Below are 24,872 nucleotides of genomic sequence, written 5' to 3'. Positions count from 1 at the left end.
CTGAGAGCCCATTTTTCTTGATAGCTTCCTCAATTGCCACAGTGTACCTTGATAATAGAAAACACATACCCTGCACCTCAGCGGGGATGTGCAGATCCAAACTGCATAGCTCCTGATTCCATCTTCAAATTTTTCTTCAGGATATTCCTAAAGTAAATGTTTACAACTTGCACAGCCATGGTTCAGAGCGAGGCAGGCTTCTTCAGGGTAGCTTCTACCATATGGGGCGGCATACACAGCTATATCTACCACACTGGAGATTACGTATTTCAAAACGTCAGATCAAACCTTGCTAAAAGGTTTCTGCTAAACTCTGAAAACGTCATTCATTGATAATTCATATGTTGCCTATGAATGAAAATTGTCATTAATATTCTATGTGTGTAGATATTTGTGTAGCAAAACATCCGTAGCGACTGTACCACTGTAATCAACTAATTTACATGTTGCAAGTCCATCATGGTGCCTGACCTACAAAAAATACGAGCTGTTACAGCTACAGAGCTTTGAAAGATAAAAAGTTGCATGAAAATGCCTCCACAGATTTGATTGGAAAGATCGACTCAGTTTTAGGTTGGGAATAAATTCTGGTGACACAAATACTGTCGTAACTAGGTGCCTAAGCACATACCAAAGGAAAATTAACTTCTAGCTGTGTCTTGCCGTTCAATTTAATGAGTCAATGGGCATGTCTACCTATGTCATTAACCCTGTCATTGGAATAAATCACAAGAAGTGAGAATTTTCTCATCTTTTTGTTCACTGGTAAATAGTGGCTTCTCTGTGGCTCAAGCAAGACTTGGCTCTAGAACTGCAAAATCATCCACTTCATTGTTTTTATGGATGGAATTACATGCAAACATTTCTGCCATTGTGGGTTTGTGCTTTTTTTAATTTTAACATCACTTGGGGTTTAACTTAAAGATATTGAAAAACCAAAACAGAGAGAAGATACCTATGTGTGGGAAGATGCTGTGTTCCCATTCAAAGCATAGCATAAAAAGCATTCAGATTAATTTTTAATGTATCTTCAGATTTTAGAAATCCTCCTTCCAGTACTCCTGTGGCCTTTCCTATATATTATCAACATATGGAAGAGGGCAATCTGTAACTGTATCCCTCTCTACCCGACCTTCTTAATAGCATTAAAAAGAAGATAAACAAATCTGGTCTCTAATGTGTTTCAGTATTGAGAACCTTGGCCTTGTGCAAAGTCTTCACCCTTCACAGTAGAATTTTTTACTGAAGTGAACCCCTTTTCAAATTTATTAGAAAGAAAGTGAAAATTAAATTTTCAGCAAGTCTCCCATTTTTACCACTGGAAGTTCACATGCCTATATTTATTCCATTTTGCTTCTCAGTTTAACTGGTCATCACACATAGGTTATGAAGAGTTTATGCACGATGTTGTCTTTCTATACCTTGATTCAATAGTCCGTATTTCTATGGATGTTATTTTCACATGGTTCCTTCTTTAAACTCACATGTTAGTCCAGCAACTACTTTTCCTAGAGCCAAAAGATGAAAGTCCAGGTACAAGTAGCATTTCATCAGCTTATCAGTTTTGGTTTTACTGGCTGTACGCTGACAGAGGACCTTACATAAACTTTATTGTTCACCTTTGAAGTACAGCTTTATCTGATAGCTGTAAGCCTGGCTCACTTAGGAAGTCACAATTTATCTGCTGGCTATTTTGCGTTTTAGTGGGGGTATAATCAGTGTCTGCTGTGCCTCACGTTCAACCTCCTCTGTCCCCATACAGTGAGATATTAAAAGTATGCTTTTTTGTGATGCTGTGAAGACAAGTATTGCATATAATAACCTTTGCCAAGTTTTTAACACAAGAGCATTAACTGCAGGTATTTATTCCTGTACAAGAAGATGTTTTCTGTTCCCAAATTTATATGAGAATTACACTTTTTCAAAGGATGAATATACTTATTTTTAAAACTTTAATATTTTCAGCAAATATTTCCTTATATCTTCAAAATGTTTTTATGAATTAAAGCGGATGCCAGTAACATGTACATCCCAATTACAAGTATAGTAAAGCAATGCAGAGATAATAAAAAATCCGCCTTTCAATTTAATTGGGCATGCACTTTTGCATGCAAAAGATGCACAGTTTTCATGCTAATTTAGAGGTGTACTACAGCTGAACATGCAGATTAGGTCATCATAGACTCCTGTAGCTAACGAGAATAATTTCTGTGCATAAGTGCCTGATTTGCATTGAAAACTGCTGCAAATGCACATGGAGATAGTTTTGATCAGATAAATCATTCATCAATCATACAGATATGTTTCTAAGCATATTGAGATGGCAATTAAGCAACATCTGATGTACTGGAAGCCTTTGTTGTACCTCAGCATCACTTTTTCATTCACAACTATAACCTTTAGAAATCACACTTCAGAATGGAATAAAAGAACATATACGTGGTGTTAGAAGTCGCAATGTAAGGTTGCTTCACAAATTTGTGTATCAAAGTAAAAAAAGCAGCTATACCATAAGGGTTGGTCAGTATAAGGCTTGGGGAAAATAGTCCAAAGCATATTAGTGCGAGATAGTAGTATTAAAGGAGGGGAGCACAAACTAACATTGAAGTATTCTTAATCCATAGTTATCCCAGATTTGGCTTAAACTGCCTTCTGGAGGGTTTTTTAAGGCCCTTTTTATTTTGAAGTATTTACCTTTGGTCACAGCATTTCTCCTTCTAATGCATTTATATTTTAAAAAAGACTGAGAGAAACTTTTCTGCCAAGTAGATCAATGGAATTGCTGCTGAGTCAAAAGCATAGTTAAAACCAAAGCAAATATGTTGCTTTTTTAATTCTTTAAATTCCATTGCTAATTATAGTAATGTGTAATCGTGTATGTTGTTACTGCTGACACTATCCACCCCCCTTCTGAATTCCTTTCACTATATTCCTTTTCACGTGAAATAATAAAGCACTGCGGGCAATGCTAAATGACATTGTTTGCATTTTATATAATCATCATACAGCAAAGGGTAGTTTCATTGCACTCAACCTAATATTAAAGGATGTTCTCGTGTTATTTTTCATGCTTTTATAATTTTATTGTTTATATATAACACATAGAAATCTAGAATTTGCTTCTAAGTTGAGAGTTTCTTTCCTCTAAATCATTTTCTGCGATACGTGTTAGTTATTGCAGAATCACCAGAAGCTCTTTAAAGTTCTGCTTTTACAGCAGAAATCTGTTGCTCAAGATATTGTAAAACAACAGGGGAATATGGCCTCTGCCCCAAGGATGCTGCAGCATTCTAAACACAGCTTTAATGGTACAAATATCTTGATTTAGTTGATCCATGAAAATTAGAGAAAGATGTAATTCATAAGGTGATTTCCATTACAGATGTGGGCAATGGAAAAAGCTATGTAGGAACTGCAACTTGTGGCTGTTCTAAAGGAAGTTTATCAACAGTTGATGACTTTGAAATCATCGCATGTCTTGTTGACATAACGTCTTACTGTTCTTTTCAGGTGCCACAGCAAGCTGAGCTGGCTTGAAGACTGGGGAGCTGCCTCTCCAGAAGGATGATGGACTTTGCAGCTGAAGTTCTTACCGAGCTAACAGAGGAGATTTGTAACATGCAGACTAAGGTATGCAGGAAGTCTGGTCAGTAGCTGCTTGAAAGATGATTTTTAATCTTGCATGTCTTCTAAACAAAATTACAACCCTGAACAGAAACACTAACCTCTTACAGGCAAAATGAATGCTTTTTTCCTAACGTACAATCTATTTAACTAATAAACCTGTTCCAAAATTTAATAAACCGACAATCTATTCCCCCCATTAAAATTGGCAGCATTTTTTAAAAAATAGAGCTATTCAGAACTGTAAATACCATACTGATGCTTCATTTTTTAAACTTTAGAATATTATTACCAGAAAATTCAAATTCCCTTTTAGATTAGAAAATTCATAACTATTGTTTCTCAGTAACATCATGAATGTTATTGGTCTAACTAGAAGCTTAGGAGTTGAAATAGATGTGTGCTGAGACAGCTGTCAACTTTTAAAAAGATGGTCCAGGTTTCTTTTTAATAGGAAGGAATATTGCAGGTTCCCTATTACCAGGAGGTAGGTGGCTCATAATGCCTTATGATTCACATATGTAAGAATGTACCATGAACAACCCATGCACAGATACTCACACGCCCTAATCAAATTATATGTTTGACACATTCTTAAAATGAAACTTTCTGAATGCAATTATACTCGTTAGTTGTGCTGTGATTCAGTATTATGCTAGCCAGTAATGAAATACTTCAGTGGCATTTGGCTGTTCTTCATAACATATCTCAAAAAGAAACAGTAACCTTAGTTTGCTTTCTCAGCACTGTTTTTCCTCTGGACAACAGCTATAATTAATATTATGTTATCTAAAATTGATTGTGAAGAAGGACTACTTAGAGACATTGCCCATCATAGTAGGTATTTTCTAGAAAAGGTACTGAAAATTGTAAATGGAAGAAAAGATACGAGATTTAAAACTTTTGTCAGACAGCAAATACACAGAAAGAAGACAGAGTGGGGTGGAGTGCTTGCTGTTACTCTTGGGATGCTACACTGCTACCCATGTGGATGTTCAGCATTGAAAACAGTAAATGACAGAAGCAGAAAAAGGATTCATTCTGTAGTACATGAATACGTGTATCTCTCTAGGTAATCCCTTCTAGCTGAAACTATCATTCTGAAGAGTGAGGAAAACGGTACAAAGAAGAACATCAGTTCATTTTGGGGGAAGTTACAGATTATTAACACTGATATACTGTGATGTTGTCCTGTGCTTTGTTCTCTCAAGAACTCCTTTTGGGCAAATCATTTAACCTCTTTTGAATACTTCTTAAAACATTTAATGCCAGCATTATTAATTCATGTTTATGAAGTTTGTTTATGCTTCAATAAATGTCACCACAGAAATAATATTAACAAGTATTGGAGAATATCTCTTTCAAAACCATTGTTAAAGCTGTAGGTGGCTGTGATAGAATTAATCATCTGACTGGTCTGTAATGTTTACAGCAGCAAGTTGAGGTGCGTTCACACTCTGCTGGCTGAAGTGCTTTCTCCAGCCTTCAGTATACTACTATCATTTGTGCTAAACGTAATTTAGTGCCCTCACTGACCTTATTATGGTTATATATATCATTAGAAAAAGATATGTTTCAGGATGTGACATTTTTTGGCCAGGTTAGAAAGCACACTTAATTAAAAATGCTTTGGAAAGGATGAATTGTCCCTGACTCTCTACTGTCATTGAAATTGTGTTACTAAATAATGACAATTCTTATTTGGAATTGAGACGCATTTCTAATTGAGACTGATTTACTAGTTCTTAAAACAATGGGAATGAACTCCTCTTTGGTTCATTTACAGAATCCCAGTAGATTTCCATTTGGCCTGGAGAGTTTTCTCTGTCCCCATTTTCAGGCTTCACTGTGTTATCTGTATTCACTTCTTTATCTTGTATGGCAGCTTTTTCATTATTAAGCGGGCTCTGTGAAGGATATACTAGATTAAAACGTTTGTGTCGTTTTATGGTACAAGACAATACAAAGCATCTCCTAAGATTTCTGACATACTGATAAAGCAGAAGATTTATTGATATAAACTATAACACATCTAATCTACAGTAGTCTTCCGAAATGTTGTATTTACAGAGCTAGTCTGGAGCTTTTAAAAAACAAACAATCAAACAAACAATTTGCATCTTTTAAGGATTTGTTCAGAAGGATGTAAACCAGCCAAAGTTCCTGACCAGTCAGGAAGAGACTGGGAATTGCATAAATAAGAAGTTCGAGTTTGCTGTTTCTTCCCATAGCAATATTTCCTAGGACTCTTACTTCTTTGGACTTAGAATTAATCAAGCCAAGGGTATGTAACCAGCTGTAACACAGAAATATCTTTCTTTTGTTTTAAATTGGCAGTGTAACCATAGTTTTAAAAAAACCCAAACAGTGTGAGGGGGGGCAACTGATTGACATATTATGCCAGAATAATTAAGTTAGGTAGGGCTGTTAAAAATAAATTGAATTATGGTAAGACAGTAATAACTAGCATGGGAGTCTGGACTTTAAAATTTTCATCTGTAGTAGATCAGCAGTCAGTTCCATAAAATTCACCTTTCTGTAGCCACCTACACGTCTGTAAGAACGGGCATTTACTGAGCTGATAGATAAATACCTAAGAGCTCAATTCTGGAGCAAATATATATGTAATTGCCATTTCTCACAGAGGCTGTTGCAGAAGCAGAAAGAAATTAAGCAGCCCAGAAACGGCTAAGAGTTACTTTAGTAAGTTGAAAACAAAAAGTAACCTGTGAGGAAAAAACTGGAAGCATTTGGGAAAAACGGTTTGGTTTTTGGAGGGCATGATCTTCTTGAACAGACTTCTGCTTTCTCCATTCCTACCTTCTCTGTCTGCTGATGCTCAGGATACTTCCACCTTTTATTTTCATGTGAGCAGAACTGGGCTCCATGTGCTAGCACAGCTTTTAGAAGAATTCTTTGAACGTAGAGAAATACCTATAGGCAATTCCAGCAACGCAGCTTTTATTTTCATTTATTTGCAAGAAAAAAACAAAACAAGCACTGAAAATTGCGATGATTATATTTTAATATCCAAAGAAATCAAATAAGTTTTAAATATATAAGAACAAATGTTCAGCAGAAAATAAAAGAAAAATCCTTCCACCTTCAACCTAAGACATGAGTCTGCAGAGTGTATAACCTGCCAGATTTGGTACATTCACTGTTAGGTACATTGTACGAACTACCTTTTTTAGTTCAGGGTGTTTTTCTCACAAGGGAATCCTTCCGTGCTCCAAGTTAATTATGTTTCTCTCCTCTCGAGTTTCTTTACTACCTAGAAATTTAAGCTAATGTAGTCTATTTTAGGTTTTTAAAGGTGCTCAGTGCTGTGATATCTATGTATTAATCTAAAAAGATTCTAAAAATCTGAACAGAGGGAAGTAAGACAGCAAGGGATCATCCTAGTTCTCGCAGAACATAGTATCTTTTGGCTAGCTTAAATAGTTGTCCTGAAGTAGTACTGCATTATGCTGTGCAGAATGTGTACATTTTAATGAGGTGAGTTAATCCCTATATTCTAGGAAAAGACCCTGATAGCATTATCTGTTATTACTTACAATGCTGTATGTATTAGAGCACACAGAGCTATTCCTGGACTGCCAGACCAGTTAAAGAAAAACAACCTTTTACAGGGAACTAAAATTTAGTTGCTTACAGGCTACGAATCAGTCACCGCAGTGAGCATCAGAACCAAGCAGTGACTGCTATGTTTGCTGTGAGCGCTGAAGAAGAGCAGCAGGGACACTGGTACGGTACTGAGGAACAACTCCCTGGCTTTTGCAAGCTGCAGGGGCTTGGCACTCAGCTCCGATTTGGATCGATATTAGCAGTGACGGCTAAATAACAGAAAGAGGGCCACAGACTTCACTAAGATAACACCAAATGCTGAGGTTTTTGTAATAAATCCCTTGCCCCACATTTTCCATCATCCTTGTCCACAGCTGGAAGTCTTCAAAGCCTGTTAGCAACCAGCAACAAGTATTCCGCTGACACCTACGATGGGCAAAATAAACGCCAGCAGTGCTAAATGTCACACTTGGAAATGACAGCCGTACTCGTTCAGCTGCCCTTTACCAGTTAAAGATTAGAAAATAATGTGGGTCCTTGCTGATGGGATGCATCGCCAGTCAGAGAAATGGAAAGCACTCTCAGATCCGAAAGAGCTGAGCCAGCTGAACGCGTTGGAAGGAGCTCTGTGCCAGCGAGCTGTTACCTAATAACTTGGTAGTTCAAGCTCTGATACAGAGTCAGAGAGCGTAGGAGAGCCTCCGGTAGCCCGACATTTAGACACCTGAAACTGGAAGTCAGCTAAAATCACTGGATTTTTGTCTTTTTTTTAGTATTAGTTGTCTAGTGTTTAGGTGAGCTGTGAGACATAAAGGGGAGCAGTCACACGTGGCTGTAAAGCCAGAATGGAGAAATGGGATCAAATACACAAGCAGGAGCCTCTCTAATGTAAACTATGAGCAGTGAGGGCTCCATAGTCCAGGAGCGAGGAGACACTGGTGCCAGGAGCAGACACCAGCACTACCTGGAGGGTGATGAAATGCAGACAAGTCAGCAGGCACACACACTGCGAGCCACATGTACCCCAGTGCCTCTTTGTCCCCAGTGTCCACGAGAGCACTGGTGTGACCCGAGAGGCATCTGGCATGGTGACTGCAAAGGGGAGCGATGCTGCTCTGCGGGAAGACAAGGAGATTCTTTCAGTGGCTGGTGATGTTTGTGCTTTGGTGAGCTTTTGGTTCCTGACTCACCTGTAAGTTCTGACCAAGACTGGCAGTAATTTTATTGGTAAAGGCTCACCAGGTAAAGGAGAGTAAACGCTTTCACAGGCAAAGATGGTGCTCATGCTGATGAGGGCTTCCTAAAAAGCAGTTAGAGTTTCCTGAAACCTTCTCCAGCATGAATGCAGGAAAATCACTTGTCCAGCTGAAAAAAGGTAAAAAATAATGTGAAGACAGCAACTTGATTAGTTCAACATTCATTCCTGTCTTGATGAATATCTAAAATACTTTCTTCCATCTTTAGACTGTAGAGAGATACTCTTCCTATAATTACAGGGCTATTACGAAAATTGGAAAGAAAAATCAAAAGGCAAAAAAAAAAAGGCTACAAAAGATAAGTAGGCTAATTCCAGGAAAGTTCAGAGACATGGAAGTGCATAGCTGTTGTGCTTCTAAAAAGGTACCAGCACTTTGTCTAAATGTCTGCTTCTGACAGACAGCTTCCACAAATCGAATTTTGGAGGTGAATTAAAACATGAACATTTTGTCTCAGCTATTGTTGTGTTGCTCAGGGCACCAACACTCTGAAACAACAGGTAGGAGGGGAATAAAAGGGAAACAGAGTGACAGATCACTAGAGAATTTGCCTGACCACCTTCCTTCCTTTCCTTTCTTTTCTGATATTTTTATCTTGGACCTCAAAGTGTAAACTTCTAATAACTTGTTAATGCAAATATATGTGTCTATTAATACATTATTAGACACAGACACTGTGTGTGTGTAAATAATACAGTATAAATACGTACGTTCATGCTTACAATATTGCTGAAAGCTTGAGCTGAACTTACCATGCAGATTCAGAAAATTGAACAGAATTATTTCATATAAAGAGACTTCTTCAGGATTAACCACATCTGCTACTTCAATATAATACCACGTTGCCATTTTTCAGTGCACATTTTCAGCTCATAACATCTTTTTGCTGCTAAACGAATCCTATGAACACTTCCTTGGTGCTGCAGTTGTTAGAGGTGAGCTATTTATCTTGTGGCTTCACAGTAAATGCTAACTGCTCTAAGGCAGCACTTGCAGCTAAAAGAAGTGATCCCCCCTTCTGCAGTTCCCAGCCTTCTCTTTCTGTCCCCGTGCTGTTCCCTCCCTTTGTGTGATGAATGGATGGGAGAACAATTGAAGATAAACATAACCAGAGTGAAAAGTGACCGTAGTTTTTACCTGGATCAGTGTCACGACATGTTTCATCATGTGGCTGCATGAAAACTTTGCCTGGGACAAATGAACAGGCTGTATCAGCCTAGAAATGAGCGGACGGAGAAGCACGTGGCCGCTACTGTCAGCACCAGTGCCAAGCTATGTTGGTTTAAACTGCGATGTTAGAACTATGGTATACTTCCCTCCAGTATTTGTAGCATATATACAATGAGAAGAGAAAAACAAGTTCCATAATCTCCACTTGCATAAATCAAAATGTTTCTATTAACTTCAGTTAAGCTTCGGCTGTTTAAGAATCTGGAAGATCCACCCCCTGGGCCACCTTACCTCTTGGCAGCCTGATCCAATTCTTTCAGCTTATGGAACATCCCCTGCTGAAGTCAGCTGGAGCAGGCCCTTGATTGCAAATCTATCTTTGGTTTAAATTAACGAAGTCACACCAGGAGTGAATGTAGTCCTACTCCGATCAGTGATCTAATTTTTGTACAATTATTGCAATTAACAAACTACGGTATTTTCAGATCATTTTTAATCGATGTAAAAGCTTGACATTAGCTACCTACTGTATCCCAAGACCAGCTTAAAAACATTGCGGAACCTCATCATAGTACATTTGAAACTGGGCAGAAAATGTCAGTACTTGTGATACTTTTTTCTTTAAGATTTTGAAGTAATAAAATGCATTTTCATGGCATAACTTAGGATGTTTCACTAACGCTGACAGTACTCTAGAATTCTTTACTGATGTATTTTTGTGCACTTCATTCTTCATTTTCCATTGCCTTGCTCCTTGTGGAGTAATTTACATATATGCAAAATGAATGTAAAAAAATCAAATCAAAATTGTGGCCTTTCTCACTAAGGTTTTGCAAGTGCTAATAATAAAACAGGGTGCAAGGCAAGTGGAGAATCTAGCCTTCAGGCATGAATCTGATTTCACATTATTCTTGTCCAGTTCTTTGGATTGTTGTTGTTCCTATTTTTTATCAGTATTTTTACTAATTAAAAAACACGCAACAAACTAAACCATTCAAAAATTGTTGTGAAACTCATCAGCTAATACAAATTCTAATCTGGAGTGTTGAGAATGATGGTGAGAAGCAAGGCAGGATGAAGTGGGGGTAGGGAACTTGGAATAATTTAAGGAAATTGGAGGAGAAGGCGAGAAGCTCATTTTGTTCTCATTCATTTAGCAATTAAGGCAGGAGTCTGTCTCTATCCGTCATAGCAGTCAGAGGAAGGTAAAGAGAGGAGGGGGTCATGAGTTGGGTGTTTCTTTGTGAGCACGCAAGTTGCGATGAGAAAGATGAATATGGCAAAAGAGAGAAGTTACTGTCAGCATCCACAATAAAAACCGCCTTAGCAGGTTGGCAGCAGCTCGTCAGAGATTCTGTAGCCCTCGTATTAGCCAGGTGGCCAGTTCCCCACTTAGCCTGCCAAGTGAGTCGATCATCAGCTCGGAGCCAGACAGAGTGCCAGGTGGCCAGATCCGTCACTCAGCATCCAATTAACAGTGACACCGCTTCGGAGCCAAGCGGAACGGCAGCCGTGCGATGGGGAGAGGGAGCATCGCTGTACCACCAGTCCGGTCCCGATGTCAGGTCCAGCTGCCTTGAATTTCTCTAGAAAGCTTGATTTTTTTTGAGTCTTTGAGTTGTTTTGGTTGGTTGGTTTGAGGGTTTTTTTAAGCAATAAAGCTGTCTAAATCTTTTGGATGTCTCCGGTGTGCCACGCTGTGAGTGGTGGGTCTGTCCATACTAGAAACTACCCAAGTCATTTAACTTGTGAACTGCCTTTGAGTATTAACTCGATTTAGGGAATGTTAGCCCGTGTCTGGTCCTGGGTATCGTGGCACAGGGGGATCTCACCTGATTACACCTGAATTACGTGGCAAGAAATGATCCTCCGCTCAGTCCTCACCCAGAATTTTAGATATAAGGGCAGTTTTTGAACTCTGTTTTTCAAACTGTTTCAACATTTAATAAAGGCAATTGTCCTTTAAAGGCTTTCTCACTTCAGTGCATTTTGTAAGATGCTTTTTATTACATACACATTACTTAGAGGGTCTACTTTTCCCACCCTTTAAATCTGTCACAGATTTTCCACAGGTTTAAATGGAAGTACGGAATTCAATGTTTGTTGTGATTATGTGAGTATAATCATGCATTTCCTAACAAAGCTTTGGAAGACAATCAGAATTTGGGAGACGCGATGGCTCCGTGAAGCTGATAGTTCAAATGATCCCATGTTTGTCAGCAGAGTCGTTGTGCACGTTGGTGACTGTCTGGAGGTCCCTACATGAAGTGCACGTGGTCTTTTCTTGAGCCTTACTGGTCTGCTGTAGGACCGAAGCCAAAAATTAAATGTTAGAAGTCTTTTCCACTCCCTAGAAATCAGGTTGAGACATGTAAGTAGAGAAAAGTTGTCAGTTTTATACACCTATTTTGAATAAATACTGGTCTTCAATTTGTAGTATCTTGCATAAGTACTAAGGCATTAAAAAAAATTGAGGAAAGGGAAGTATTTAAAAATTCGGCTCTCTTTAGGCCTCTCTCATAGTCTGAAAATAGCATTCCACCTTTAGGCTGGCGGTTCAGGCGAGATAAACATTTTTGAATGAAGCAAGTCGACTGGCCAAAAGTGAGATAATAGTTTGCAGGGATAGAGCTATATATAGCCCGAAGGATACAGCCGTTGGAAGTCCCCGGGCTCACGCTCACCTCGGGGAAGGCGGTGCTCTCGGGAGACGCTGTCTGACATCTCAGAGCTGCCGCTGCAGGTAACAGGAATGAGAAACTCCCGTGGAGAACGAGCGTCAGGGTTTTGTGGGTGTGCCTAGGCAGCTACAAATAATAACATTTAAACATTAAGTTCCACGGGCCGGGTCTCAGATTTGTCACATCTCACTGCTCCGTTATACATTAGTACAAGGATATGCATACGAGAACAATTAGCTACATCAGAGATCGTTTAAAGAAGCGATGGTGGTTATCTCACCTGAGAGATGAAATGCAAAATATCGGTGCTCATTTCGAGCTCCCAAAGACTTGATTTGGTTAAATCATGCACTGCTTCTCTGTGTTAGATTTCTCAGTGATAAGACAGGAATAGCAGTTTGATGCATAATTCCTTAAAATCAATGCAATATCCCAGCATTTTTGGATGAAGGAGTTAGTAACTGATGTATTATAATCCTCAGTTGACTCAGAGTTGCCCTGTGACCTTGCGCTAGCCTCTGTCACCCGTTTCCATAGATGCAAAATGGAGCTAACAATACTTAATTATCCACTTTATCTACTCAATAGGGTTAAGGCTAGGGACGTTTTACCATTTAATTACTCTTTGTAATGAGCTCTGAAAATAAGTGACTAAGAACCGGTGCTGTTGGAGTAAATGGCATAGCTGCTGGATAAACTTTGCGCGGTAGGGTGGGAAGGCTGAGTGCGTCCGGAGGGTTGCACAGCAGATGCAGCCGCAGCCGCAGATGCAGCGTGTCACCGTGGCTCTGCAGTCCCAGCTCTGCACACCCGGTGACGGCGCGCAGAGCTGGGCTGTCTCTGGTGGATTCCAGCGCTTCCTCGCCTCTTACGAAAGGGTGCAGTCTAGCGATTGCTGAGCACCATGCCAAGCTCCTTGCATCATCCGCTCTCCTCCCCCTCTCTCCACCACAGCTGTGATAGTAACAATTATGCTGGGAGGAGTGTGTCTATCTGTGGCATTTCCACCCATTTGATCCTTCTCAGACAATCACGGGGAGGTGGGGTTTCTGCCTTGCTTACGTGTCTGTATTTTTAAATAAGCCTCTCCTTGCGTTGCTGCTCTGCAGTCAACATGCCGCCAGCCGGTCCCTGCGCTGCACCGTGTACAGCACAGTGTCTGCACCAGACGGTAACAACTTGTGGCTTGCGCACTGCACGCAGCTTTTCACAGGCGCCGCCTGCAAGGACCGAACACCCGGACCCCCTGCTTGCCTCCAGAGCACCCCGCTATTCGTCTCTCCACCCTCCCCGACTGACCGGCCCTTTGGCCGTGCGCAGGGAGGAGGGAGATCTTTCAGTGCCCGGCAGCTTGGAGAGAGAAAAGGCTTTACTAGTCAAGTTTTTGATTCTCGGTGCAGGGCACAGACTCCCGATGGAGGGCACGAGCGTTACCCGGCTGAGGCTGCTTGCCTCCGTCACCAGACGCACGGAGCCCCGCGCTGCGCATCAGTTCTGCCTTTTGCTAGTACGTCTGTACGCAGCCGCTCCAGCAAACCTAAGGATATCCGTAATCTCTGGCCGGGACACGATGAACAACCAGAGCAATTTCAGTCCCTGAAATGGATTTATTTTGTAAACAACTTAAAATAACAAGTTTTTGCTTGCTGGCTAGGTCCAGAAATGCTTCACTATCTTTGTCTTGTCTTCAAATTTTTGTGAAATATAAAGAAATGAGGACTTTGTGCCTTTTTCTTCTATTTCAACGTAACTGCTTTTAGAATGCCTCCATCACTTTGGACCAGCAGAAAGGTGTGTTCCTGTCAGCTTCCTAAAGGCAGTTAATTAATGTAGTAGTATGCATGGATGAAGGCAGTGCCCAGTCAGAGAAAAAAGGCAGGAAAGGAATGGTCACCTTTACATAATTCAAAACAAAAGGTCCCGGGTAGGTCCTTCCCCAGAGAATTTTTTTCCATTTTAGTTAATTCTTCAATCTCTATTGATGTTTTTTACCAGCATCATCAGGCAGTATTTACATGTGTTTATTTTGATATTAGAATGTTGATGAACAACATGTGAAAGAACCAAACCAAAATGAGTTCAAAGATATTATCACTTTGTCATTATTGTAATTTGAGGCTTGTTTATCAACAATCTCACATTCTCAGATGCCAGTTGAAAATCTGCTGAAGGAACATACAATTGGAATGGACCGTCTGTGATTCAGTCCAGTCAGCTGCCATCAGATAATCCTGTTCCTAAATGTCTGTGACACCATAGAATTTTTTTGGGGGGGGGGTTGCCACAAGAGGATGAGAGTCTTCTCCAGGTTAGAGGAACTTCTCCTGAACCTCTCTTCTCTGGTGGTTAGAAATCCAGACTGCAGGCCGGTCCACTCCCTGGATAGGCAATAGGGAGTATTTTGCAAGACTTTTTAAGGGTAAAACTCTTTGCTTTGATCGCAGGTGCCGTTCACTGGCAGCACTACTAACCATGCTCATTTCAGTGTATGTTTGACATATTAAGCCCTCTGTATTTCTAAGGGTGAAGCCAGCAATTTCAGATTTCCTTGCACCAGTCCCTCCGTTGCCCCCCTCGACAGCCACATAGCCATTATCTGCCATTGCACATAATCTGATCACCAATGCAGCGAGCGCGGCTGTACGTGCCTGGCAGCGTGCTCGGAAAGGGCCTGATGGAATACAGAAAGCCCCTGCCAGTCACCATAAACAATGTCGCCCCAAGGAAATGAAAAATTGCCTGCCTGTTTTACACCCACGTGCTTTACAGATTAGAATATGGCTTTAGGTATTTAGGTGCTTTAAGCCTGACTCTAAGATTTTTTTCACCCCCATAATAATGAAGTGGAACTAAATGATCTATTTTCCAATATGCCACAAGGCTGATTAAATAGGAGGCTGGAAAAGGGGGTTTAGAGTCAACATTCAGCTTTGGCTATTCTTTTGTTTGTTTGCTATTTTTTAACAGTGGGTTGGAGAAGATTACAAAGCCTGAAATGAATATAAATAGTTTCCTGGGTTAAAAAAAAAGGTAGAAGAGGACTTAATTTAAACCTTGCCCTGAGGAGCTGGCAGCTCAAAGCCGACACCGTGGACTCGTGTAGTAGAACTGTAAAGAGCAATTCCTCACCAAAAGAAAATGAAACTCATCTAGTTGGTTTTGCTTCACAATGTTCTTCTAGCCTAGCTATTTGTGGTGCTATTACTAACATATTTGGACTAGGAATTGGGAAACTATTATTTATAATAGTAGTGCCTACATAGTTCTTCTCAGCTTCAGAACAGCATCAAATGATTTCTGCAACACTCCTGACATGGCAGTGATCCTCATCATTTTAATAGCACTTACCTGAGAAATATTAGTAAATGTTTCCTCCCAGCGCGTGGGAATCAGCTGCCTCCCTACCCATATATGCGTAACATCTGGAGGTACGTAGGCACTTCACATACACAGCAGCACCAACACGGTCTGTTGTGAGGACCTTGCAGCCCAAAGCCCTGACCTTGGGGCTGTTCCTCGCCGGGACTCCCGTGTCGTCCGAGGTTCCCGCTGCCTTCGCTCAGTTCTGCCCTCAGTTGTGTGATTGGGGTCAGTTGTAAAGTCACGCTCCAGAAAGGTAAGTCGGGAGCACAGTACAGAGGGAAAAAGAGAAAGATGAAGGTGTGTAGGAGTGCGGCTGCTGACGGGGTAAGCAGGGAGCGAGGGAGGTAATTAGGGAAAGGAGCGCAGCTCAGAACTGCTGAGGGGTAAGAAGTGAACTTCTGCGGAGCAAGGAAGGACAGGAGGAATTCCCTCTAGCCGATTCTGAGTGAGGAGGAAGAGATTGACTTTGGCAAAAATATGACAAGCTTGGGCAGGAAAAAAAGCTATTGTAGTTGTGGTATTTGGGGTGGGCCGTGGTTGGGAGGGCTAATAGGATGCAGGCTGTAAGAACCAGGGAGTCCCCCCCTGCAGCAATCACTATGGAAGCATTTAAAATTGGAATTGTAGCATGAAGTTGCTTCAGGTCCTGTCATTGGTATTTGAATGATTATATGATTTAGGAATGTAAACTCTTTGGCTATGCCACACAACACTAGAGGTCTCAATCCGTTTGGAGAGTCCTGGATTTACTTACAGCATTAACATTAGATAATAAATGTAATAACACTGATGTCATCGTTTGTTATCTGTAAGACTTACATGGGAAGGAAGCTGAAAAGTCCGTATTGATAGCTGGGAGGAAGGCGGCAGGAAGGGCCCGGTAAGGCGTTAGAACAAGCCAGGAGTGGAACACCAGCCCGCTGCTTCCCAGCTCCCAGGGTGACCTCCAGACAAGCTCTTCCTAGCACTCAGTTTTTCTGAAGAAATCTGGCAAAGGATCAGGCACAGCATAATGGAAAAGCTGTTGCATGCTGCAAGCGGCAAACCCCAAAGCATTTTGCATTTATTTTTGTTGCATTTGGAGACATGGACTGGGTAATCTAATACGTCTTTTATGTCTTATCTTGTATTGTTTCTAGCAAGATTGTTTAGTGAGCATGCCACCTTTAGGCATTATTGATGAAAAACATTTGAAAATGGAACCTTAACAGGCTGCTTCTTAAGAAATATGAAAGCACAGATAATGCTTACAGCAAATCTAGGGCTACATTGCCAGCTAGCACAAATAGCCGTGATTTACTACCTGCTGAGTGACGCTTACTGAGGATGTAGTCTGCTAAAGGCATGCTGTGCTTAAACTTTCTTAATTTAAGACTTTACATATGAACATATGGTAGGAATACGATGAAGCAGTTTGGAAATACTGGTAGAAAATAATACACCTTTACTTACCCCTATTTTCTTATTTACAGATCTGTGCAACCATAAGTAACATCCAAATGTGTTTGTTTACATCCACATTGCATCTTATATCTGTTAATTAACAGGTACAAAATATCCCTGTCTCTGCCTAGCGAATTAAGAATTGTAACGGGGGTTTTGACTCACTAATTAATATAGATTTTTTTATCTGTTGAAAACAGGGCTGAAAATGGACTTAGCAAAAAATGCCCCACGGTTGGTGTTTTTACATCCAAAGTGGTTTCAGCACTTACTATACTTTGCCATCTCTGCTAAGTAGAATACAAACTGATATATAAATATATAATTACACATTAATTTAAATATATATACAGTTAAATCTAGCTTTCCAGCACTTTGGGGAAGATGGGGATAACTGACCCAATTTCTCACTGAAGTGATTAGTAGTTCTATATGCCTCAAACTGAGATACATTAAAAGGTGCTGTCTCGTTAAAGTTTTATCTCTGGTGATGAAGTTTCTTTGAGAAGTCTGTAGTTAACCACTCAAAAATAGATTCACTAACAGTCACTAAGTAATTGCTGAATATTTAGGTCAGTTGTTCTTCTCATTTCTAGTTTTCAGCTTTTGAGACAGAACCTGGTGCAGGTAGTTACTGATTTGAACTCACTTCTGTTTCCACTAAGTTAGCGCAAATTTTCCCATGAACTTCAGTGGCCAGAACTTTTTCTAAAGGCTTTCTCTAAAGTGATTTTAAAAGCTCTTTCCTCTGATCTGGGGGAAATGTTTGCAGACCGGAGCATTTCCTATGGTGTCAGCATTCTGACCTGAAACCGGCCGCTGCTTTTCCAACACATCTGCTGATACTCGGGCTTGCACATCTTCCTCATGCCCACGGGTGCCCTGCATGACTTGAGGGTCGGCGAGGATGGACTGAGCGGAGCATGCTCAAATTTTGATTTTAGGAACTGCTGAGTGATTTTGATTCTAGGAACTGCTTGTGTGCAGTTTCTTCTTTTCTTGACCGGTTCATGCATACCTTTTGTGGTGGGCTTTTTATTTTTCACTTTCTTCAGGAGTTAGAGGGGAACAAATACAGATACTGGATTGTCAGAGGTTACTGTAACTTTCCTTTTCAATATAAGAGAAATATTTCGATTGGGTTCATAAGCTATTATTAAAAAGTCTTCAGCATGTCTGGAGAATCACCGCTACAGGTCCCTGCTGGCCAGCTGCCGTTTTGTGTGGCACTGACACCCTTCGGAGCTCCAGCTGGAGAGGCTTGTCGTCTTAACGCTGCAAAGCCACCTCCTCAGACGTGGGTATGTTCGCATCGCCTCTTCCCAGGTTGCTGTACAACCTGCAGAAGGACACTGCTAAAAGGCAACGTTCATGGCACTTGCTGAGATTCTCTGTCAAGCTTAAACTAACAAAATTTCAGCATTGCTTCCACTGCAGTTCCGTGGTTTGGAGCTGATGTATACCTTGCTGCTCTTCAAGGTTTGGTTTTGGTTTGGTTAGGAGTCCTTTTGACTGAAATATCTATGTCAGTGTAAGCCCAAGGTAGTTTAGGTTTTTCTGGCATAACTTCTTTCCCTTCCTTTTCTGCCAGGCCAGCTATATCTGGATTGGGGATTTGCTGAGCTTTAACAATCCCATTATAATCAGAGCAATGCAATTTGCCTGTAGACAAGCTCTTAATGTCACTTACAGTGATTATACCTGTGTTAAAATTACAATATTGGTTCAGAGCAATCTAATTATTTTAAATAATAATTTCAGAATAATTGTAAACCAAATCGGTCATATCCTTTTTAATAAAATTGCTTCAAATATACCTTTTCTTGAAATACTTTTCTTCTCCTCTTTGATGCATTGATATTATGAGGCCTCCTCTTGTTCTGTCTCAGTGACTGTCAAGTGCAGCCAAACTCGGCTCACTTCGGCACTGCGACTATATCGTGCACATCTGGCCAAGCAGAGATGTAATCGATCTGCTCTGAGCTGCTGCGAGAGACCTGTTGGATGCTCCGTCTTTCCTGGAGCACGAGGAGCATTGAACTGCAAGCCGGGGCCATTCAGAGCAGAGCAAATGGAAGCCAGCGAGCCAGCTGCCGCCGAGCCGTGCAGCCCGGTATATCACCGCAGAGAATGAAGCCTGAAAGGTGACCGTGCGGCCCCAGGTCTCCTGCCCTGGCTCGGAGTCCCTTCTATGAGCGCTGTCCTTAAGGGGTGTTGTTCTTTGAGATAAAGAGCTTATAATGAGACCGTTTCGTATACTGTCACTTGCATAATTAAATGGGTTTGTGTTTTAGGTTGAAGAAATGTTGAAAAATCATGCTGTTAATTGTACAGTAGGAAAGAAATGCACAGAAGTACATACCTGATGGTTGAAATGGACCCGATCCTAACTTAATTTCTTCTAATTGTGTATCATAGACTTAAAAGCAGTTACCACCAATTTAATTTTTTTTTTTTCCCCAATTATGAGAGCTAGTGAGAATCAGGTCTGGTGTTTTTAATTTCAAAGTTGTTTTCTCATGTTTATCTTAATTTCCAAAACAAACTCTAATTTATCATAGAATCCCAGACTGGTTTGGGTTGGAAGGGACCTTAAAGCCCACCCAGTGCCACCCCTGCCATGGGCAGGGACACCCTCCACTAGCCCAGGTTGCCCAAAGCCCCCTCCAACCTGGCCTTGAACACTGCCAGGGATGGGGCATACATTTATATGTTAAAAGAACTTTGTCTAGATTTTTTTTGTATGTGATTTTGTCACTGGCTGTTCTGTTGCCATTGATGGGACGTTCAAGAGAGGGGTTTTTGGTCCTGAGCATCATTATCGAGTGTTTCTGTATTTCCTTACAGTAGATTTCCACCCTATGCCAAATGAATTACAGTCAGTTTTTGCTCCAAGATAACTACACTGTCCCTGTACGAGCAGGAGTATAGCGGCTGGCATTTCAGGTTTCTGCTTTGTACTGCCTGTGACTGGCTCTCCTTGCAATATAGTTGGGACCTTGCCAAAATGGAGTTTTATAAAAGTAAGATTCACATCAGCTAACTAGAGTTAGATTTTAAAGTTTTTTAAAATTATTTTATTTTATTTTTCTGGATTTTCCATTTTCATTTTACAGTCCTTGGCTTAGATTCACCATTACCTTGCACCTTGTTCAATGGTTTTATGCTTATTCTGGCTGGTTGTGTTAACACACAACCACTTTGCCAGTGCAACCTTTCTCACCCTTTGGAGAAACAGATCTTCTGTCCTTTAACCCTACAAAGAAGAACATTAATTTAGTTTATCTTCATTTTCTCTACTTTGATACATGATACTTGAAGATTGTAGGAGATAAAGAATAAAAGTTTCCTTTTCTCCTCTCCCCATTCAGCAGCATATCTTGACAGCTCCTGATTTGGGCCATTTTCTGTAGCCGTGAGTCTGGACATGTTTTGATCAGACAGAATCAGATTTGGAATTGAAGATCTGAAGGCATCTGTTTTCTGCGCTGGAAGCCAGGCAGCTCTGTAAGGGCTTCAGTTGGGCTGTCCATGGGAGGGAGACAGTGCGCAATGCCAGGGCTGGAAAGGTGCTTTTCCGCCCGGGACATCGCCAGGTAGCTGGGGCTGCCTCAGGAACATTTTGCGGGATGCCGGATTCCGCATGCTGGTTCTGCGCGGAAATCAGCACGTGGCACAGGACAGGAATGTACTGTCAGGAAAACAGTGAAATTGAGAACCTATGAGTTGCTATTAGATTCATTAATGAATCGCCAAAAAAAGAAAGTATTAAATCAGGCACTTCTTATACCATATACTTGATGGAAATGTAAGACTTGAACAAAAGCTTTCAGCATCTGAAAATGTTATCGCTATTTGGTGTGCTCAGATTCATCCTGTCTTTAGAAATTTTCTAATGCCAAACAAATGCTGTTTGGGTTTATGTATTCGGACTAATAGTGACATCCAGTGGCTGATCAACCCAACCACAGGAATGGGAACAATCGTTCAAATGGAGTGTCCAGAAGCGATGAGCTGATGTTGATTTAGATCAGATGGAGTTTACAGTAAATACATGTCATGTGCCACCTTTAAGATTGGCCAAAACCTTGCCATCTTCACACTTGTTCTTCTGGGAAGATGGCAGCAAAATTGCACAGTGTCTAGAGGAGGAACCGCTGCGTGTTCTCCTGTGGCGGTGGGCAGCTTTGGACACAAGTCAACACCTGGTTTAAAATCTCATTTTGTCTCTCTAAATGAGTCTTAGTACGTAAGCGCTTTGGACATAAGCAAAGCTGGCGGCTCTACTGAGAGCTGCCTAGGCACTGGGGAATACGCAACAGCAGTACTGGTTTAAAATGTGGAAGATTGTTTCATGTGCCCATGAGTCCTCCAAAACCCTTAAAAGGGAATGACATTAAGAAACCGTGACTAGTAGAACTGGTAGTGCAGTGTCAGGATTAGGGTTTCTCTGTGGCCCTAGAGCATCTGATCAGACCATGTGCATAGAGGAAGATGTTATGTATTACTGAGATGTTCCTTGTTACTGGTCTCGGGCCCAAAGACAGCAGCTGGAGCGACCGTTGTGAAGACTGACGGCTGCAGCCCTGGGCGCGCCCCAGATGAAGGACCCATTGCTCGGTTGTGATGGTTGCAGCACCCTTTCTGGTGGTAAAAGGCAACTGTGGGGTCAAGGTTTGGCATTTCCTAACCCAGCCATCCTTTTATCTCACTGCTTAGTTTCCTGAGAGCACATCTGTAGTTTGGTTCCCAGAGCAGCCTGCAGGTTAAAGGAGATTTTAATGACGTACCATTCACAGAGCTTTGGGACGTCGATGATGACAGCAATACTGTGTTCTAGGAACCAAACAAGATTTTCAGAGAAACCTCACACAAAACCAGGAACATCTCCCAGAAGAAGTCTTCTGATATTAAGCATACAAATAGCTTGATGGAATAAATGGTTGCTTCCAGCATGAACAGAACTAATTTTACACAGGAGTGCCTAATGTGCCTGTCAGTACTTCAAATGAATGATTAAAGATAAAAATAGATTTATTATGTTTTCAATTGCATCAGGCCTCAGATCTGCAGGAAATACGGTATCTGCTTGCTGAAAACACCCGTGTAAGACTGTCCTAATGTATTCTGAAAATGATTTCATGGTGTCTGTTGAGCACAACTAATTGCATTGTCACAATTGTAAATGTTTCCAGTCCCGGTTGCCATCCCAAGCAGCACCTGATAAATTTGTTTTGACTTTACTGTCTTCTGGTTAACTTAAAGTGCCAGGTGATTTAAGTCCCATTTTGTGGTATACTTCATTTTCTTCTAAGAGTCTGCCAGTAAACTGCACACATGATGAGAAACCTGCTTGGTAAGACTGACCTGAACATAGACGTTCTCTCTTCTTGTTTGTACCTACATAGCAGAGCTGCAGAGGCATTGCCACTCCTCTCCCTTCCATCTCTCTTGGACTCTGGAAGCCCAGTTCCCCTCACTGTATGCCGCAGTAACTCCACCGGCATCACTGGTGTCGCACGGTGGAAGCTGCACTGAAGCGCGTGGAAGGCGAACCAGCGTTTGACCATCTTACCTAGCCGCAGCGGGCATTGGGAACACGACTTGGCCCTGCTCATCATGAGCATCGGAGCAGCACAGGCTTTCACTCCTCCACTTGGGCAAGAGTTTCTGATAGAAGGACGCATGAGAGACACATTCCAGAAGCATATATTAATGAATGTTTAAAAAAAGGTATTTTCTTTTAAAAAGCTTAACTTCATGTGATGTCACTGAAAGGAAATGTGTTTTTTCCCCTTAAACCTTTGTTTAGTTTATTTAGTTTATTTACTGTATAATTGAATTTGTGACAACAGTATCCATTTAGCAAAATTTTTTCTTCTAAAATAACTCCATTTCACTTGCCCGTCTTGTGACTTAATTTCTAAGAAATATTACCAGAAATCTGCAATAGCACCAGTAATATAAAAATATTGCCACAATACTATTGGAAGCCTTAACACTCGTTAAACACAGGCCTCAACGCTTGTGAATAATAGATTCTTTATGGGGCTGAAGCATGCCCGTGGCAGCTCCACCGCGAGCATCCTCGAGGCTCAGGGAAAAAGCTTTTGCAAAATACCTGACGAGAAGATACCTCCATCCCACCTGCTCAGAGGGCCAAATGATTTCGCTCTCTTTATAGGCACATAATTTATCCAAAGAGCACCGAAGAGTTAACAGATCTTGTAGTTAAGTGCTTAATTAGCAACTAAAGAGTAAAGTCAGAAAAATGCAGTTCATTATTTGTCATGGATACAGAGTACATTTCACTTCACTATGTAGAGTAATACATTTATATTAAGACTTTACGCTTTCAAGGTTCACAGGTCAAGATTAATCAGTTGTGACCTTGGAACACAGCTCTTCTCGTCATGAAGTAAAAGCTGAGTAAGGGAATCTGAAACAAGAGTCCGTACGTTTATATATAGCTTGATCTGATTGAATGGTTAAAATGTAATTGAATGGCAAAATAACATTCCTTTTCCGAGGAAGAATTAAAGACCTTTGGAAAAAGAGAGGTGAAATACAAGTGATTTTTCAGTGCAAGTGACATTATGAATTAATCTCGAACATGACTGAGGTGGATGGTTATAGTGTTCCTTTCCTACTACTATTCTTTCGCCAGAGCAGTTCTTTCTGCTTAAAATATTTAGCAGAGAAAGATACAAATACCAACGTTTAAAAATGCCAGGTGCTTTGGTAACAAAGCTATTTGCTGCCAAACAGAAATCATGTTTGTTTCTACATGACATCTTTATTTACAGAAACTTTAATTTTTTGTCTACTCTATATGTTTTGTTGTAGCAAAACAGACTATGACTTGATGATGGGCTGTTGCAGTCACTCCAGCAACGGTAATCAACAAGAAAAGATGCTTAAAAAGTACAGACCTTGTTCTCTGGGTCTGCAGGAGAGCAAGGCTCCCGTCTCAGCTTCGTGGCCCTGAGTTTACAGATCTCTGGGTATGGTAAAGCTGAAAAGGAACAGCTTTGATTTATATCCTGGCGGTGACTTTCAGTGATCTTTGATGTAAATAAACTCTCCTCTTTCATGCTCCCCCCTTTTTTTATACCCACCGGAGCATCTCAGACCTCTACCCTACTGCGTCCGTACAGTTCCCCTTCACGAGGGGAATTCCTCACTCGCTGCTTCTGGCTGGTTTAAGGTTATTTTGTGCTATTTGTCTGGCCTGGCACTCCAGACATTCCTGACCTGATACTTTAGATTATTTTTATTTGTGACTCCGGAAACAAAAGGCCTTTACAGTTCCATGCACAATACTGGCATGAAAGCGTGCGTTCTGCTTGTGGTCTGGCTGCAGTGACGCTATTCAGATTGTTGTACTCTGCTCTTGTTACAACCATTTTAAATTTGTCCACTCTACAGTTTAGCAAATCTTCACCTATTTCCACAGCTATAGAAGCAATTCCAAAAAAATAGTATTTTTGCTTAGTTATGTAGTTTTCTCTGCCCTGCTCTATTCTACACATTATCCATTAAAGTTTACACATGCCTGCATAGAAAATGCATGTCTGTTACCATAAAGAGTAACTATTTTGAGCCACAACCTTTCTTCCTAATACCTTCTGGGTTTATGGCTTCTCTGCCAAGACTAATCAATATGTAAACCTCAGCATGTTTGTAGCTAGTTTCATCTTTTCATATTAAAAGTTGTGTTTCATAGCTTCCAGGTCTCGTAATTTCATCACAGCTTTCATGATATTCA

At 40.9% G+C, this 24,872-nt stretch overlaps 1 long non-coding RNA gene across 3 annotated transcripts in view; it reads left to right on the top strand.

The window, feature by feature from the left end:
* The window catches only part of LOC129215125 (uncharacterized), a 28,176-nt gene extending 3,406 nt beyond the window's left edge, over positions 1–24,770 (top strand). The window contains exons 2-4 of one of the 3 annotated variants that reach the window (XR_008579899.1): positions 3,511–3,630; positions 22,513–22,837; positions 23,951–24,770. This is a non-coding gene — a long non-coding RNA (uncharacterized LOC129215125). Of the gene's footprint in view, positions 1–3,510; positions 3,631–22,512 lie in introns of all 3 variants that reach the window. The other 2 variants (XR_008579898.1, XR_008579897.1) reach the window with 2 other exon arrangements.
* Positions 24,771–24,872: the final 102 nt, after the last annotated feature.

This window comes from Grus americana, chromosome 19 (genome assembly GCF_028858705.1).
Source record: "Grus americana isolate bGruAme1 chromosome 19, bGruAme1.mat, whole genome shotgun sequence".
NCBI lineage: Eukaryota > Metazoa > Chordata > Aves > Gruiformes > Gruidae > Grus > Grus americana.
Note: the sequence above shows the minus strand (reverse complement) of the source record. Positions and strands in the feature narration are given on the sequence as shown.